This window comes from Phacochoerus africanus, chromosome 9 (assembly GCF_016906955.1).
Source record: "Phacochoerus africanus isolate WHEZ1 chromosome 9, ROS_Pafr_v1, whole genome shotgun sequence".
NCBI lineage: Eukaryota > Metazoa > Chordata > Mammalia > Artiodactyla > Suidae > Phacochoerus > Phacochoerus africanus.
Genome location: NC_062552.1, coordinates 100,647,440 through 100,666,332, shown reverse-complemented (window position 1 = coordinate 100,666,332; position 18,893 = coordinate 100,647,440).

The following is an 18,893-nucleotide window of genomic DNA, read 5'->3' as shown; positions in this document are numbered from 1 at the left end:
CCAAGCCACCTCCAGGGCAGCGAACCTTGTCCCAGAGATCAATTAGATGAAATGTACAAGCTCAAATTGAAAACATTTGTGTACTAAGGTCTTTCCAGGAAGCGTTCTCTAACCACTGAGCTAAACACAGAAGAATGTATAAATATATACGCTCTGCCAACAACAGAATTCTATTTTATTATATTTTTCTCTTTCTACCAAGTGTGATGGGAACACATTCGGAGTGTAAGCTGAGCTGGTTATGGTGCTGGTTATGATATTGCCAAAGGTCTGGTTGTTCTTTCCATCAAGGTGTATGTGGGCACTCTTTTCTCCCAAACAGACGTGTTCAGTGTCTCGTCAAACACTGCATAATTGTCTAATCCTTCTTCGATGGATAGTACGGCCTGGACCGTGGTTTATGATAGAGGAGTGAATGTCCAGTTATCAATTAAAAGCAGGCAGTTAATTGGCATTCCATGCAGTCAAAGGGTCATTCGGACCCTTTATTTCAAACACGGTTGCATTTACTATACACAGCTCCAAATTGGATGCATACAGTGAAGAGGTCAAAATTATCTCCAGGATGTATAAGGCATACTTGAACTATTTCCTTTCCATCGAGAAGGAGCACACGCGGCAGAGGTAGCACAGCACCCTTTAATAAAGTTCTGCACCCAAGACAGATTTAAAAAAAAAAAAAACAAAAACCTGTCTTTGTTTGCAATGATGAAATGTAGAATCCTCAGAAAAAATAATTTAAAGAGTTCAAAACATAATTTTACATGTGAATTTAGAAAATATGTCTTTTTAAAATCCTTACACGATTTCTTGAAGTTCCAGTAACCAGTTTCCTGGATGAAGTTTTACACATTCTAAATGTTTATAATCTTTTTTTTTTAATTGGAGAATAACTGATCGACAATGTTGTGTTAGTTTCTGGTGTACAGCAAAGGGTAAATGTTCATAACCTTTGATTCTAGCTCTTTATAGTTTTGAGCCTTTGTTCTGTTAAGCAGATCAAACATAGCTTGATAAGGCATGCATTCAAAACGAAGGAGAGATTTCAAAAGTTCGTTGATGTTTTTACACAAACTCTATTAGGTATTTGTATTTCGCATAATATAAGATCATTTCTCAGGACTGAAAAACCAGGAAAGAAAATGAAATTGAGTGTCAGGCTGATGATTAAATGACATATGTTTGCATTTGAGAAGTGCTCTACAATTCTTTTTTTTTTTTTTTGTCTTTCCGCCTTTTCTAGGGTCACTCCCACGGCATATGGAGGTTCCCAGGCTAGGGGTCGAATCGGAGCCATAGCCATCGGCCTGCGCCAGAGCCACAGCAACGTGGGATCCAAGCCTCATCTGCAACCTACACCACAGCTCATGGCAACGCCGGATCCTTAACCCATTGAGCAAGGCCAGGGACCGAACCCACAACCTCATGGCTCCTAGTCAGATTCATTAACCACTGCGCCACGATGGGAACTCCAGCTCTACAATTCTTAATCGCCTCAGGGCTTGATGCCCCGGCAGAGAGGATGAGCTTGTGACAACAAATACAATACTTCTCACGAAAGTATAAAAGGATTCTTGATTTAAGTATATACAACACAACCTGTAGAAAATGAGCTCTGGTTAGCTATCTGAGAGCCGTAATGCATACTGTACTCCTGGGGCAGACCGTGTTACCTTTACTTAAAAATACGTGCTAGGTGCTCACCTATGAAAAAAGATTAATTCATGAAAAGAGTATTTTTTCAGGGGAATAGACAATCCCTATAGACCAGAAAGTACTCTTTCAGACTATATACACTTCAACAGTATAACCAAGGGCCAGGAGTTGAATGCCCAATCACATTGTTTTAAAAAATCAGATGCTAGGCTCCAGAGGAAGAAGGGAACATCAGATGAAAGGCTGAGGGTGGGCAGAGACCATGGAAACAGCAGAGAACCATCCACTGCAACCCCACCTGCTCTACCTGTCCATCCACTCACTGGGGAGTCTGCCTTGCTTTACACCAAGGATCCTCTTGGGGTAATTTTGTTTCTCACAATCTTACCCCTTCACACGCACAAACTTGTTTTGCCATTTCTGAATTCTCCAGAGGCACCCTTCAAACATCAGGTCCTAGTCCTTCCTCAGAAAACCCTTTTTCTCCCCATATGTACTGATTTCTGTGGCTCTCCTTGATAACGGCTTCTCTTTAAGTTTTGAAAGTAAGCAAGCACTGAGTACCTTAGGCAAGAAATTAGGAGTTCCTGCAGTGGCTTGGAGGTAACGAACCCGACTAGGATCCATGCGGACACAGGTTTGATCCCTGGCCTTGCTTAGTGGGTTAAGGATCTGGCATTGGTGTGAGCTGTGGTGCAGGTCACAGACTAGGCCTGGATACAGCATTGCTGTGGCTGTGGTGTAGGCTGGCAGCTGCAGCTTCAATTCGATCCCTAGCCTGGGAACTTCCATATGCTGCATGTGCGGCCCTAAAAACAACAAAACAAAACAAAACAAAACAAAACCAAGTTAGCTTTAGGCGAGAATGCGGTCTCTCCCCTTCCCACTCCCCTATTTTATCCTTAGCTGATTTGCTCCCCTTTACCTTCACTTCTCCCTCAACCAATATTTCCTGGTAGAGGACCGGGGTTAGGCGCATGAGTTCTGGAGCGACTCTTTATCCTGGCCCAAGCACCTGTCAGCTACGGCTCTGGGCAAGTTACTTACTCCCTTGGCTTCAGATTTCCCATTTATAAAACAGAGATAGTAAAATAGTACCTACCTCATAATACTACGTTTTAGGTAAAATCATACTGTTGAAATTCTCAGCACACTCCCAGCACACAGTATGTGCTCAGTAAATGTTAGCTACACTATTACTCAGCAGTCATAAACTGTTACCCAAATCATGAATGGCACTGATGTGTGACATTACTGATACAGAACATATTCTGAATTTTGTTTTTACTATAACCATGCATTAACATGGACTGGTATTTGTGATGATAGCATAAAGTGATGTGTTTACATTTTGTGAGAGGTAAAGAAAAACCAAGCTTTTTTTTTTTTTAACTTGTGTTATAAATTCTATATGCATCCCTCATTTACTCTTTTTCTTTTCCTTTTTTTTTTTTTTTAAGGCCGCACCCAAGGTATATGGAGGTTCCCAGGCTAGGGGTCAAATAAGAGATATAGCTGCCGGCCTACACCACAGCCCCAGCAATGTGGGATCAGAGCCATGTCTGCAACCTACACTACAGCTCGCGGCAGTGCCAGATCCTTAACCCACTGAGCGAGCTTAGGGATCAAACCCACAGCCTCATGGATACTAGTTGGATTTGTTTCTGCTGCGCCATGATGGGAACTCCCTTCGTTTACTCTCTTTTAACAATCCTAGGTTGATGTGCTGCTTATCTGACACATGACACAACTATTACTGCCATTTGCTAGCTGGTTGCTGAGACATCAACCTGATTTTTTTAAATAGGCCAGTACAATACATTGCATTTCGACACCCTTTTAATCCGGAGCGTTGACTGATGTTAGTATTTCTAAAATCATTCAACTTGCCATCTGTGAGCAACTGCTTTTGGGGGCTCTATCCATATTCACTGTTTTTGGCTTGAGGATTTCTGAATAACTTCTGTACAATTATTCAAAACATCCTTTTAGTTGTTCCACTTGTTAAAGAGGCTGGCTCACTGCTTTCTTGCTTGGGTGGGTGGGTTGGAGGAACGTTTATTGACATCACCCTGGTTTTCCTCTCAACGTTTAAAAATCCATGTTCGGGATTACATTTCTACAAAAATAAGCTTGATTTCTTATAATCTGACCTTTTTTTTTTTTTTTGGTTCTTTTCATTTGATAGTCATTAAAGTTGTTTATTTTCTTCCTCTGCTATTTCATGATGATGGACTGGCAAATATTTTTCAGAATATTTAAGACTCTAAATGTTTTTTTGGCTACTGTTTCTAAATAAACTGGCTATTTCAAATCAAGATTTATGACACAATAGGATTATCAATTTGATGCTTTGCTGAATTCTCACTCTATTAAATCCCTAACAAAAAACCCACAATTACATCTGGCGGAATGTATTCTTTATAAATATCCCAAAGCTGCTTTTGTTCAAGATGACTATCTTGGTGTTTAGACACTTCATTTCTCATCATATATCCCATTACTTCATCAGGGCTGAGCTTATTGACTCTGGACCAACCAGAACAAATTCCAGAAACTTTTTTTTTTTGACTTTTAGGGTTGCACTTGTGGCATATGGAAGTTCCCAGGCTAGGGGTCAAATCAGAGCTACAGCTGCCTGCCACAGCCACAGCCACAGCCATGCAGGATCTCAGCTGTGTCAGCGACCTACACCACAGCTTATGGCAATGCCGGATCCTTAACCCACTGATCGAGGCCAGGGATTGAACCAGCATCCTCATGGATACTAGTTGGATTCATTTCCTCTGCACCACAACAGGAACTCCCTCCAGAACTCTTCTCTTGCCAAAAAAAGTGTCAGAAATAAGAATGTTTACAGAAGAGAATGGGGTGTAGGTACTAGAACAGAACACACATATGAATACTTTTTGCTAGATTGTAGATTTATCAGCAAATCCTTGGAATAGAAATCTTAACACTGGACTTATATTCCTACATACCTTGGTTTTCAAAAACTAGATGCAAAGGTAATAAAAATCCTCATACCACGTGAATAGTAAATAAGATTATGCATCCTTAAAGTTCTAGAGACAGTAATTACTTAATGTGAGGCAGAGTTTAATATGTTGACAATGTTTAGAATATACCATTAAGCAATGGTTTTCACTTCTTTATTATAGAACCATGCCTATTCACTTCAAACATATCAGGGCATTTCTCTGGGTGGCAGACAGTCTTCTCACTGTTTCAGGAACTAGGAAAGATGTACTGTTTATTGAGCAAATTTCAAATACTCTAAAATTTGGCTGAAAAAGAACTTCCTAGCACTCAGTCCATTGCTGTTTTGCCAGAATTGGTGAATTTTTCCCCAAATGAAGATAAATAGCAAAGTTTTATGCTTTGGGATATGTATGTATCAGTTCACTTTAAATGAAATGACCTACCTCCTCAGTGCATAGTTATTGAGAAATACATCTGTATTGATGATCCTATGAAAAAAAGACCAAAGCTGGTTTAGGTTACAAAAGCTATGCTACCTACCCCCTTGAAGTGGCAGCTCTCAGCAATACAAAGTCCTGAACTCAAGTTGAAGATGGGACTACAAGCAAAGTGAATCATTCCATATCTCTCAACAGTTCTTCAAAATCCCACATGAAGTACTGTATCATGAATCCATGTGAAGTACTGTACCATGGGGCAGTTACACAAAGCTACACATGACAAAACTATATAGAATTACACACACACACACACACACACACACACACACACACACACACACAGAGTGCCTGCAAAACTGGCAAAATCTGAAACAATTTCTTGGTTCTGATACATACAAAACTCTATAGAAGATGCTACCATAGGGGAAGCTGGGTGAAAGATGCATGAGGACTTCCCTGTAAATTTTTTCAATCTCTTTTAATCTATAATTATTTCACAATAAAAAGTTAAAGAAAAAGCCTGCAACCCATAGAATCAAAATTAGAACCTCTGAGAGAAAGGGTCCTATTGAAGAAGTGATGCGCCCTAAGGAAAAAGCAAATAAAAGTCTATACCACCATGGATTAGAGTGCTTCTGTAAGGACACAATGTCATTTTGTTGTTGTTGTTGCACCCATGGCATGCGGAAGTTCCTGGGTCAGGGATCAAACCCATGCCGCAGAAGCAACCAGAGCCACGGTAGTGACAATGCTGGATCCTTAACCCTGCGTTACTAGGGAAATCCAGGACACAATTTCATTTTGTTAGGGTTTGTCTGGTTTTGTTCTGAACAGACAAAATAGAATAGATAATCAGAACTATCAGCTAGTTCTGCTCTCTGGAGTCAGAAAGGAGTCACAGAAAATAACCTGTTCTGAGTGCCCACTATACTCCTACTTATAACCTCCCCTACAAATCACATTTCCTCTCTAAACTTTTAATTTTAAATAACATTGTACAACAATTAATTTGTATCTATTATTAAGAACCTTCACCCCAACTGTGAAGGTCTTGGCTTGTTTTCAGGCCCAGGGGCACATATGCGTTTTAGATTAAAAGGCATTTTAAGTCTTGGCTTCATTTGCTCCCAATAAACCATATTCTTCCTGTGCCTAAGCTGTTCCTTGGCTATCAAGCACCTGTGGAAACTACACTAATTCTTTCAGGGTAGGTAGACTTTATTTTTCACTTACGGAGTTGTTATTAACAAACAGCCTTCCTAAACCTCTGAATTCTTCCACACTTGCAAAATTACTGACAGACCAGGGCCTCTGGAAATTGTGATTAATGAACCTATTTTCAGATGGAGATAAATAAAATTTAAAATCTCCTTTAGCTTACTGGTTCTCAAACTTGGCTACACAATAGAACTATCTGGTGGGCTTTAAAAACTGCGGATGCCCGAGTCCTACCTCTAGATTCTGATTTAATTGCCTGAGGTGTAGCCTGAACTTTGGGAGAGTTAATAGAGCCGCAGGCAATTCTTACATGCAAAGTTTGATAACTACTGCTTTAGCACAAACTCTTCACATGGAATACTTTTCATATCTCATCATTCTTCCAAACATGCATACATTAAAGAAAAGAGTAATCATATGTTTGAGTGCTTCTGGAATGTCAGCAATGATTCAACTAGAACCACACCAATTCTTGGGTTAGGGCCTCCACTATCAAACCTTTCCCTGACGATAAACTTTGGGAATAATTTTCAGCCCTTGTAGGGGCCCTACCAACACACTCAGATTCCTATCTAGTGAAAGCAGAAGCCTCATATGAAAAAAAAGAAATTCTCTTTTCTCTTTCTGTCCACCCCCTCCTCCAGCTCTCTCTTTATATTTCTAAAACACACTATTTTTTTAGAGCCATTTTGGGTTCACAGCAAAATGGGGCAGAAGGTATAAAGAGTTCCTATACATACTTCCTGCCTCCATACAGGCACAGGCTTCTCCATTATCAACATGCCCATTAGAGCGGTACATTCGTTAGAAATGATGAGTCTATACTAATACATCGGCATCATCCCAAGAGCATGGTCTTCTTAGAGTACTCTTGGTGGCACACATCCTATGGATTTGGACAAGGGTATAATGACAGGTACCACCAGTACTGTTTCATTGCCCTAAAATCCGTCCTTTCCCAATACCTCTTAGCAATCATTAATCTTTACTGTCTCCATACTTTTGCCTTTCTCAGAATGTCATATAGTTGGACTCATACAATATGTAGCATGTTTTAGACTGGTTTCTTTCATTTAGTAGTATGCATTTAAGTTTCCTCCATGTCTTTTGATGGCTTGATAGTTCTTTTTTTAAATTTTTAAATTTTTTAAAAATATAATATGCATAAATTGGTTAAAAAAGTGTAACTATATAAATATGTCCTCACAATTTGTTACATCTTATTGATTCTTCAATATAGGTATTACACCATTCTAGGTGATGTGATAAACAAGACATTATAGACCTTACATTGTACCATGGAGAGAAATGGTTATTAATAATGCAATTGTATAACTGTATTATTTAATTGTAGTTGCATTAATTACAATTATCATAAATTCTTTGATGGAGAGGATATTAGAATCAGATCTAAGGAGACTTCAGCATCCCAAGATTGATAGTTCTTTTTAGTGCTGAATAATATTCCATTTCTGGATGTACCATAAATTTATTTTATCCCTTCATCTACTGAAGGGTATCTTGGTTGCTTTCAAATTTTGGCAATTATGAATAGAGCTTCTATAAACATCCATGTGCGGGTCACCGTGTGCCCATAGTTTCAACTCCTTTGGGTACATACCAAGGAGTATGATTGCTGGATTATATGGTAAGAACATGTTTACTTTTGTGAGAACCTGCCAAATTATCTTCCAAAATGGTGGTACGATTTTGCATTTCCACCAGCAATGAATGAGAGTTCCTCTTGCTCCACATCCTCATCAGCATTTGATGCTGTCAATGCTCTGGATTTGGCCAATCTAATAGGTGTGTGGTTGTAGCTAATTAATTTCCATTTCCCTAAAGACATGATGCGAAGCATCTTTTATATACTTATCATCTGTATATCTTTGGTAAGGTGTTAAGGTCTCTGACCCATTTTAAGATCCAGTTATTTTCTTATTGTTGAGTTTTAAGAGATCTTTGTAAACATTAAAAAAATTTTTAATTAAAAAAATTTTTGCAAATTTCTGTTGTGGTTCAGCTGGTTAAGAATCTGACTAGAACCCATGAGGATATGGGTTTGATCCCTGGCCTCACTCAGTGGGTTAAGGATCAGGTGTTGCCCTGAGTTCTGGTGCAGTTTGCAGACATGGCTTGGATCCGCCGTTGCTGTTGGCTGTGGTGTGGGTCAACAGCTGTAGCTCTGATTTGACCTCTAGCCTTGGAATTTTCATATGCTATGGGTGCAGCCCTAAAAAGCAGCAAAAAAAAAAAAAAAAAATTATGGCTACATCTGCAGCAAGCCAGGGATTGAGTTCGAGCTGCAGCTGTGGCAACAATGGATCTTTTAACACACTGTGCTGAACCCGTACCTCCAGAGCAACCCAAGCCACTGCAGTCAGATTCTAAGGCCATTGTGCCACTGTGGGAACTCCTTAAGAGTTCTTTTTTAAATTCTTTCTTTTGTGGGTTATGCCTTTGGTGATCTAAAAAAATATCACCAAATCCACAGTTATCTAGATTTCCTCTTATGTCCTCTTTTAGGAGTTTTGTAGTTTTGTGTTTTACATTTAGGTCTGTTATCCACTTCAATTTTTGTGAAGGGTATAAATCTGCGTCTAGATTCACTTATTTGCATGTTAATGTCCAGTTGTTCCAGCACCATTTGTTGAAAATACTACCTTTGCTCCTTTGTCAAAATCAGTTGATTATATTCATGTGGGTCTATTTGGGGCTCTTCATTCTGTTCCATTTATTTCTGTTTGCTCTTTCACCAATACCATACTGTCTTGATTACTGTAGTTGCATAGTAAGTCTTGAAGTCCAACTTCAAGTAAGTAGTACCAGTCCTTCAATTTTGTTCTTCAACATTGTGTTGGCTATTTCAGGTCTTTCACCTCTCCATATAAACTTTAGAATCAGTTTGTTGATATCCACAAAAAAAAATGCTGGATTTTGATTGGAATTGCAGTGAATTTATAGATCAATTTGGCAAAAATCAGCATCTTGACATCGAGTCTTCCCATCCATGAACATGGACTATCTCTGCATTTAATTCGATTTACATCTAAAGTATTTCATTGGGGGGGGGTGCTGATGTAAATAGTATTGTTTCAAATTCCACTTGTTTGCTACTACATAGGAAAGCAACTGACTTTTATATATTAACCTTATATATCCTGCAACCTTGCTATAGTTGACTCTTAGTTTCAGGAGTTTGTTGATTCTTTTAGATTTTCTACATACACAACCACATCTTCTTTGAGCAAAGTTTTAATTCTTCCTTCCCAATCTATACACATTTACTTTCCTTCTTATTGCATTAACTAGGACATCCCATACAATGTTGAAAAGCAGTGGTGAGGGGGACATCCTTGCCTTATTCCTGGTCTTAGTGGGAAAACTTCAAGTTTCTCACCATTAAGTATGATGAAATACATTAGTTGTAGGGTTCCCATAGACTTTTTTTTAAATCAAGTTAAGGAAGTTCCCTTCTATTCCTAGTGTACTAAGGGTATTATGTATGGGTGTTCAATTTTGTCAAACATTTCTTACAGGAGTTCCTGTTGTGGCACAGCAGAAACGAATCCGACTAGGAACCATGAGGTTGCAGGTTCAATCCCTTGCCTTGCTCAGTGGGTTAAGGATCCAGCATTGCCATGAAGTGTGGTGTAGGTCACAGACGCAGTTCAGATCTGGTGTTGCTGTGGCTGTGGCATAGGGGGACTGCTGTAGCTCCAATTGGATCCCTAGCCTGGGAACTTCCATATGCCATGGGTGTGGCCCTAAAAAAAAAAAAAAGAACAAAAAAAACCCATTTCTTCTATCACTATTGATATGATCGTGTGCCTTTTCAAACCCTTTGGCCTGTTGATGTGGTGGAGTATATTACCAGGCTTTTGAATGTTGAACCATCCTTGTATGCCTGGAACAATTCCCACTTTGTTGTGGTACATAATTTCCAAAAATACATTATTGGATTTGATGTGCTATTTTGTTGAGGATTTTTGCATTTCATGAGAGAGATTTACAGTCTACAGTTTTCTTTTCTTGTAATGTCTTCGATTTTGATGTTAGAATAATATCAGCCTCACAGTATAATTGGGAAGTATTCCTTATCTATCTTCTGAAGAGATGATAAAGAATTGTCATAGGGAGTTCCCATTGTGGCTCAACAGTAACAAAACTGATTTGTATCAAGAAGGATGCAGGTTCAATCCCTGGCCTTGTTCAGTGGGTCAAGTACCTAGTGTTGCCATGAGCTGTTGTGCAGGTCACAGATGTAGCTTGGATCCTACATTGGTGTGGCTGTGATGTAGGCCAGCAGATACAGCTCCAATTTGACCCCTCGCCTGGGAACTTCTATATGCTGTGGGTGGTGCCCTTAAAAAAAAAAAAAAAGTTGGTATAATTTCTTAGTGTTTAATAGAATTCCCAGTGAACCCATCTGGTCCTAGAGCTTTCAGTTTTGGTAGGTTAATGATTACTGATTTATTTACTAGGTATCATCTATTCAAACTGTCTCTTTCTTCTTGTGTGAATTTTGGCAGATTGTTATCTTTCAAGTTATTGGTCTGTTTCATCTAGGTTATCAAATTCACAGGCAAAGAGTTGTTCACAGCATTCCTTTGTTATCCTTTAAATGTCCAGGGAAACTGTAGTGAGGTCCTCTCCTTCATTTCCAGTATTGGTAATCTGTATAGTGAATATTCTTTTAATCAAAGTTTTAATACCTAAATGAACAAGATTCTCTTAAGAAGTGGGTATTCCAGATTTCACTAAACTTTTTTTTTCTGGACATGACACAGTATCAAAACATACAACTTCCAGGATTGTTCAAACTAGTATTAAAGAAAATGTATAGGGGAGTCCCTGTCATGGCGCAGCAGAAACGAATCTGACGAGGAACCATGAGGTTGCAGGTTTGATCCCTGGCCTCGCTCAGTGGGTTAAGGATCCAGCATTGCTGTGAGCTGTGGTGTAGGTGGCAGGTGCGGCTTGGATCTGGCACTGCTATGGCTGTGGTGTAGGCTGGCAGCAACAGCTCCGATTAGACCCCTAGCCTGGGAACCTCCATATGCCATGGGTGCAGCCCTAAAAAGACAAAAGACAAAAAAAAAAAGAGAGAGAGAGAGAAAGAAAATGTGTAGAGAGTTCTTGCTGTGGTGCAGTGGAAACAAATCCAACTAGTATCCATGAGGATGCAGGTTTGATCTCTGGACTCAGTGAGTTAGGGATCTGGCATTGCTGTGAGCTGTGGTATAAGGTCGCGGATGCAGCTTGGATCCTATATTGCTGTGTACTGCTGTGGCTGTGGCTGACAACTGTAGCTCCAATTAGACCCCTAGCCTGGGAACTTCCATATAATGCAAGTGAGGCCCTAAAAAGCAAAAAAAAAAAAAAAATATATATATATATATATCACTCATGAAAAAAATTAAACTATATATCCTTACATATACATACATATGCATATAAAGGCACAGAAAAAGGTTTGGAAAGCCCCATTCCAACAGGTTAATAGTAATCACCTCTAAGATTTTAAGGTGTCTGTTGCTCAATGGGGGCTTTAGTATTATCTGTAACTTTTTAAAAATATTGACAATGAGTTCACATTTTATGGCTGAAATGAATCTGAAAAAGATAATACCCCCAAAATACTTTTAAGAAATCAAAAGTATACCCACCTTGACACTGATAGGTGGCAACAAAGAAGATTTAATGACAAGCATCCTCTTTCCCCAGTTGAAATAGTAGAAAGTAAAGGAGAGTTAAGAGAACATTCGGGTCAAATTCACATCCGGGTATGGGTGCTCAATTCTCGCTGTCTTCTTTCTCTGGGAAAGGTGTGTGCCCACTATTTAATTGTGCGCACACAGTGCTTACCTGCACCTTGATAAATGGAGGCATTGGAAGGATGTTAGGAAGGAGGGCAATACACACGCTTCCACGTGAAAGCAAGCAATGGACAACAATTAACCCACTGCAAATCCAGCATCAGTACATTATGTATGTATTACCATATGGCTCAATGAAAACAGAACTGCTCATTCCAAATATCAATTAACAATTAATATCAATTAAAAGGGGCTGGTCAATATTTTTATACAGTCAGTGATATAACCTGATGTTTCCTTCACTATACATATCTTCTTCACAATGACTGTCTTCCAGGATTCACCATCCCTTACTGTATATACCAGAAGTCCCAAAATGATGGCCAAAATATGTGGCTTCCAGATGTGACTGTTTTACCTCTACTGGATTGTCCTCATGGTATTTTGAAAGACTGTTTCACATAAAAGTTGATATTTCCACTTTATCTTCATCTGGTAACACGGAGTCTACCTTGCTTCATGGCAACCACTGGCTGGAGAAGAACGTCGCACTGAGACAGAGCAAGCACTATGCAACAGCCCAGTCCCCACCATGCCCTGCTACCTCCTTAATACTAAGGTTGAGAGTCAGCTGCCAGTATCATTCTGCTTCCACTGCTGTTTTTCTCACAGAGGAGTTAGGAAGATAATTAATATTTGTACTTACAGTCCTACCAAGAGTGGGAAAGCAACAAGATGCAGAGCGTCAGATGTTTCAAGAAAAAAAATGAGAAAGAGGATATTTTTCTATGAGACTATTTCTACATGTCCAATTGCAAAAACATATGTTTCTGATGAAAGAATACAGCTCAGCATGCCATTATGAAACCAATGGCCAATTCCCTCACTTATGATATCTTCCTGTCCATAGCAGACATTTGATTTTCAGATGCCTGATTTATATAACGCTTACGGATATGCCACCAGCCCAAAGATACACAGACAGTGATAAAGCGAACAAAAACTGGAGTTTTGTAAATTACACATATATTTACCTATATGAATTAATTTCATATTTAAAATACACCATGCCATCAATTCTAAACATGCTTGTTGAGCACCAACTATACATAATGGGTATTGCATATTCAATGTTACAAGAATGGAAGATGAATAAAACATAGTTCTTACCCTCTAGGAGCTTGCCTTTGGGAGTTGAAAGGGATAGGGAAGAAAGAATAGACAGGTATATAAGTTACTCTCCTAGAAAGGCAAATTGAGGTCACAAAATACAAGCAAAGTCCTATGAAAGCTGCAAGACGGAGTAGGATAGGAAAGCTTCAGGGAGAAGGTAGCACGCACGCTGGGCCTTAAGATAGTTACATTTTCTTCTCTTCTTTCTTTCTTTTTCTTTTTTCTTTTTGCTTTTTAGGGGCACACCTGTGGCATATGGAAGTTCCCAGGCTAGGGGTCGAATCAGAGCTGCAACTGCCGGCCTACACCACAGCCACAGCAATACGGGATCCGAGCCTTGTCTGCGACCTATGTCACAGCTCACAGCAATGCCAGATCCCTGACCCACTGAGCGAGGCCAGGGATCAAACCTGCATCCTCATGGATACTAGTAGGATTCGTTTCTGCTGCACTACAACAGGAACGCCAAGACAGTTACAATTTCTAACAAATGAGATAAAAAGGAGGCAGTAAACAGAAAATTTTAGGGAGTATTGGGGGGAACAGCAAGTCATACAGTGAACCTGCTGTGTAGTTGTACACGTGGTAAGAAAAGTGGAAGTACAGGAAGTAACTGGGATCATGTTATTAACAGACTTCACTGCCAAGTTGCTGTGTTTGTCCCTAATAAGGTGGGTAATAGGGACCCTCAAAGTAAAGCAGGAATAATACTCATCAGTGGAGCCAAAGCAAATACTCTAGTTACATTACATAAAAAATTATATATTGCAGAAAACAAAATTATCTCTATAAGCCATCTGAGCTTATGGCTTAAACACAAGCTCGTATATAAGGCATATAAGCTTCTATAAGCTAGCTGCTTCTAAAAGCATCGATATATGAATGGTTTTCTAGAGAAAATCCCACTGCTCTTGAACAATAATCAATTCAATACTCTTGTCAAAATTTTAAGCTTCCGAGATTAAAAAGAAGTATCAACCAATCTACAAGTAATAGGTGAGCTCCTATGTATACAGCTACTTTATGCTTCGGAGAGTTCAAGGAAGACGGTTTCAGAGATAATCAAGTGAGTCACATTGTTCCTGACAGATGTATTTCCGTCAGAATGGATTTCCCGGCCCAAAGAATTTAGTAAACACGCAGATGTGCACATGCACACATAACACATGCAATACCAGAGGGTCTGCCACCCTGGGACTTATGAAGGCCCTCGTAAAGGAGGTATAGCAGTTACAGAAAACCAAAGTGCTAGGTTATGGACCAGGAAAACCAAGTTTTAGCCTTGTTTTGTCACCAAATAACTGAGACTTTCAGCAAGTCATTTCGCTTTTCAGCCTCAGAAACTTCATTTGTAAAATGAAAGAACTTGATAGGAATGAGCTCTAAGGCCTCTTCAAGCTCTTATCTAAGTATCCAGAGTTTCAACTCGATGACTTTTGAGTATGAAATGACAGGCAGCCTATATGGTCCAAAGCAGTTACAAAAAAACCCCAAACAAGACATGAAAAAGTTTTTGGTGCCGACATATTGATGACCTCACATATCCAGTTTTCTTGGAGTTCCTGTCATGGCTCAGCGGTTAACGAATCCGAGTAGGAACCATGAGGTTGCGGGTTCAGTCCCTGGCCTTGCTCAGTGGGTTAAGGATCCGGCGTTGCTGTGAGCTGTGGTGTAGGTCACAGACGCGGCTCAGATCCCTCACTGCTGTGGCTCTGGCATAGGCCAGAGGCTACAGCTCAGATTAGACCTCCATATGCCACAGGAGTGGCCCTAGAAAAGGCAAAAAGATAAAAAAAGTAAAAATAAATAAATAAAAAATCTAGTTTTCTCACTTCTGAAACCCCAGAAAATCTGGTAACACAAGACTCCAAATCCCCAGGTAGCCCAAATCTGCTGTGCCAGAGCAGGCGCTGCTTCCACTTTAACAGGACCTACCTTCTTCTCTAGTTTGCTACCCTCCTCCTCACTCATTACCTGTCCAGCTCTGAATAAGTGACCAGTGCCATACACATAGGAGAGAGCCTCTCTATTCGTTCATTCTACAGATACACGAGCCATGCACCAAGCTAGTTGCCATAAAGAAAAAAACATTAGACATGTCTAGTCAAGAAAGAGAAACTGTCATTTGAAACAACAGATTGTAGAGTGGGATTTCAAGTCACAGTGGAAGAAACTTTTTATTTTTTAAAATTTATTTTCTATTTATTTATTATTATTACTCTTTTTATAGGGCCACAGGTGCAGCATATTAAAGTTTCCAGGCCAGGGGTCAAATTGGAACTACAGCTGCCAGCCTACACCACAGCCACAGCAACGCCAGATCCTTAACCCACTGAGCAAGGCCAGGGATCGAACCTACATGCTCATGGATACTAGTTGGGTAGGAAAGGGATCTATGATCTAGATCAGTATTGTCAGAAACAAGAATGTGAGTATTTGGTAGAAAGTTTAAGATTCTTAGGTAGAAGATTCAAAGTCAAGTCTTGCCCTACATAATAAACCATTAAATTTACAAGCTCTTTATAGGATCACAAATGCAAGTTCCTGCTGGCAGGTCGAGGACTGTCCGAAACTGTAGAAGCTCAGCTCCAGCCATGAAGAGGGTCCCTGACTACACTCTATTGTGAAAGCAATGCAGTCTGAGAAGTGAGATCAGATCAGCCACTGAGGTGAAGACACATAAATATCCAGGTACAGAGGACAGAGGACTAAGTCCTGACTCTTAGTCACATGTGGACCATGAACCATCAGCGCCTCTGGCCACTCCAGCCCTCAAGGCATGTCAGAATCCTATCACGCAGAAGTCCCTGGGAAACAAGATTTGCCTTTTTCATTTTATTTCATTATTGTTATCTCCCTTGACAGTTCACTGCTGTGCTGTGCTGTGCTGGCTCTTAAGCACTTGTCACCCTGAGGATGTCTATGGAAAGGATGCCATTAGGATGAAATTAGGCAAGAATAGGAAGTAGGGAGATGATGATAATATACAAGATGTACAATTTATACGAGCAAGAGACAGCTTAAATGCTCATCAACAGAGACCTGGTAAGTTAAATTATGGTAAAAACAAAATGAAACATTCTATAGCTATAAAAAAGAATGGGATGGGAGTTCCCGTTGTGGCACAGTGGTTAACAAATCTGACTAGGAACCATGAGGTTGTGGGTTCGATCCCTGGCCTTGCTCAGTGGGTTAAGGACCCGGCATTGCCGTGAGCTGTGGCATAGGCTGCAGGCTACGGCTCCGATTGGACCCCTAGCCTGGGAATCTCCATATGCCTCGGAAGCCGCCCTAGAAAAGGCAAAAAGATAAAAAAAAAAAAAAAAAGAATGAGATAGAATGCTACTGAGGAAGAAAGTGGAACAAACCACTGACACACATAACAACTTGAATGACTGTCAAGGGAATTAGACCAGATGAAAAAAAAAGCCAAAAAACACAACCCCCAAAGGTTACATTTACAAAATGCATGAATTCATTTATAAACATTCTTCAAATAATAAAACCACAGAAATGGAGAACAGATTAGTGGTTGCCAAGGCTTATAGACGGGGGGGGGGGGGGGGGGGGGAAAGACGGAGGTGGGACAGAAACTGACAGGTTATAATACTACAGAAACATACCCATATGACATATACTCCACGCCACGAAAAGGACAGAAATACAGATGAATTGCTGACATTTTTCAGTAAAGTTCCTTACACATCAGAAGGTATTCTCTGGAAAATTAAAGATGAGGATAAGGGGTAGGGGGGAGAAGGGAGAGAGGGGAGGAGGAGGGATGAGAATGGGAATGTTCTATACGTGGCCAGAGTGACCTCTAAGATATACTATAAAAAATAAAAAAAAATTTTAAAATAAACATGCATAGTGTGTCTAGCTAGCGCTCTACCATTAGGGTAAACTGAAACAAAAATATTAATGCTTATCCACAGAATTTTTCTGAAAGGACACAAAAGAAACAGTCAAAACTGGCTGCCTCTACAGATGGGATAGTGGGAGGTTGAGGACTGGGATGATGTCAATATATATAGAGTCTTGAACTGTCTAAATTTTACACCATATGAATGTACTACTCACTCATAAAATTACTCTTTTCTTTTTGAATATGTGACAAGGCAAATCACCGCTGCAGGGCCTTCGCCTGTGTCCACACATGTGGTCTGGCAACTGCTTTCCATCACTACTGAGTCCCTCCTGGGAACTTACTAATTAGCCTTGGCACCTAGGTGCTTCTCTTCAGCCTCCACACTGGTTCTGAAGGTCAGGGTCACTGGTTGCCTGAAAATGCTCTTATAAATTATGACTCTCCCAACCTACACATACTGCACCGTTTCATATGGCATAGCTCAGTTATAGTAGTGAACTATAAAAAAAATGACAACTGTCTTCAAGCCAATTGAAAACTTTGAATTGTAAAAGCACATATGAGAACAAGTCAAAAAATAATGATAATGATAGGAACCAATTTTTGAGCTTGGTACTGTGCCAAACAGCTTTACAAGCAGTATCTCAATTTACTCCCCACAGCAACCTTTAATAGGGGAATTTTCTTATTTTCACTTTATAGATGAGGAAACCAGAGCTCAGATCCAGTAAATAATTTGGTTAAGGTCACATAGCTTCTAAGAAAGGAATCTGAACCTGTACCAGGGTTGGTTAATACTAGAAATGAGAGCTCATTCTTCTACGGCCTATTAAAATTCATCTCCATTTTGGTAACCCTCAACTCTGAAATCCATCTGAAACAGCTGTATGGTCTCTTTGTAGCTGACAACCTGCTGCTTTCACAGTCCCAGCAGTCAGCTGGCTCTAGACATCTAACATTACCAAAATACCTACAACTTGCACAGTTAGGAAGATAAAATACTTAACAAAAAGCTGAGGTACCTTCAAAGTAAGAAATTTTTAGTCAATCCAATTTAGAACTAAATACTTGGTCTCCAGATACGATGGCACTTACTTTGATATGTCCAATCAACAATGAGAATTTTTTCACAAGGGAAATGAATCCAACTGGAAAATTTAAGATTTTACCTTCATCATAAAAACTTTCAGAGTTTCCATTGTGGTAAGCAGGTCAAGGACCTGATGTTGCCTCTATGAGGATGTGGGTTTGATCCCCGGCCTCACTCAGTGGGTTAAGAATCTGGCATTGCTGGAGTTCCTGTCATGGCACAGTGGTTAACGAATCTGACTAGGAACCATGAGGTTGCAGGTTCGGTCCCTGCCCTTGCTCAGTGGGTTAATGATCCGGCGTTGCAATGAGCTGTGGTGTAGGTTGCAGATGCGGCTCAGATTCTGCGTTGCTGTGGCTCTGGCGTAGGCTGGTGGCTACAGCTCCGATTAGACCCCCTAGCCTGGGAACCTCCATATGCCGCGGGAGCGGCGCAAGAAATAGCAAAAAGACAAAAAAAAAAAAAAAGAATCTGGCATTGCTGCAAGCTTCGGTATAGGTCACAGATGCAACTGTGGATCTGGTATTGCTGTGGCTGTGGTGTAGGACTCAGTTGCAGCTCCAATTCAACCCCTAGCCTGGGAATTTCCAAATTTCCAATGCCAAAGGTGTAGTAGCCCTTAAAACAAAACAAAACCAAACCCAAAA